Source organism: Camelina sativa, chromosome 7 (genome assembly GCF_030686135.1).
Source record: "Camelina sativa cultivar CO46 ecotype springtype chromosome 7, ASM3068613v1".
Taxonomy (NCBI): domain Eukaryota; kingdom Viridiplantae; phylum Streptophyta; class Magnoliopsida; order Brassicales; family Brassicaceae; genus Camelina; species Camelina sativa.
The window spans coordinates 16,170,190-16,171,374 of record NC_141886.1 but is presented as its reverse complement, the minus strand read 5'-3'; the positions used below and the strand labels follow the sequence as shown (position 1 = coordinate 16,171,374).

Genomic DNA, 1,185 nt, shown 5'->3' with positions numbered 1-1,185 from the left:
CGTCTCAGGAATGAGATTTCCAGCTTCACTCAGAAGAGCTCAGAATCGTTCTGTGAAGCCTGGGAGCGTTTCAAGGGTTACCACAGCCAGTGTCCACACCATGGTTTCAGCAACGAGTCACTGCTGAGCACTCTATACCGTGGTGTACTTCCAAAAATCCGCATGCTGCTTGATACTGCTTCTAACGGTAATTTCTTGAACAAAAACGTTGAGGAAGGATGGCAACTGGTTGAGAATCTCGCTCAGTCTGACGGCAACTACAATGAGGATTATGACCGCACAGTTCGCGGCGACGCTGGGTCTGAGGAGAAGTACAAGAGGGACCTTAAGAATGTCAATGACAAGCTTGACCGCCTCTTGCTAAGTCAGCAGCAGACTGTCCATTTTGTATCTGAGGATGACCCTTTTCAAGTTCAGGATGGGAAGGGTGAGCAGTCTGAAGAAATCAACTACGTCCAGAATCAAGGTGGATACAACAAGGGTTATAACCCCTACAAGACGAACCCCAATTCGTCTTACCGGAGCACCAATGTTGCAAATCCACAAGATCAGGTGTACCCTCCTCAGCAGCAACAACAAGGTATGCAAAAGCCTTTTGTTCCTTACAATCAAGGATTCATGCCTAAGCAACAATTCCAGCAAAGTTCTCACGCTCCTTCCGGACCACCACCTGGATTTTCACCTCAACAAGTTCAACCTACTCAAGGTCCAGATCAAGAAATGAAGCACATGCTACAACAACTTCTTCAAGGTCAAGCTAGTGGTTCTCTGGATACTGCTAAGAAGTTTGCTGAACTCAGTCAGCGGATGGAATTCTCTTACAATGATCTGAATGTCAAGTTTGAAGCTCTTAACTCCAAGATGAAGTATATGGAAGGTAAGACTGTTTCTACTTCTACCCCAACAACTGGCCAACTACCTGGAAAAGCAGTTCAAAACCCCAAGGACTATGCTACTATGCATGCCATCACCACCCAAGCTGTAGATGTACGGCTCACTGAGGACACTGAGAGTTTAGATGGGGAGGATTTTCTTCAATATGAAATTGAGATAAAGGATCCTGTCGAGGTGCTCAAGGATCCAATTGAGTCAGCAAAACAATCTGATCCTGAAGCTACTAAAGAACCCACTGCTCCCAAGGATAAACCTGTGAGATTCATTCCTCCACCATACAAGCCACCACTA

At 45.9% G+C, this 1,185-nt stretch overlaps 1 non-coding gene across 1 annotated transcript; it reads right to left on the bottom strand.

Annotated features, from left to right (window-relative positions):
* Window positions 1–107, bottom strand: LOC147941296 (small nucleolar RNA R71). The gene has a single exon (XR_015562936.1). It is a non-coding gene; the product is annotated as a small nucleolar RNA R71 (small nucleolar RNA).
* Window positions 108–1,185: the final 1,078 nt, after the last annotated feature.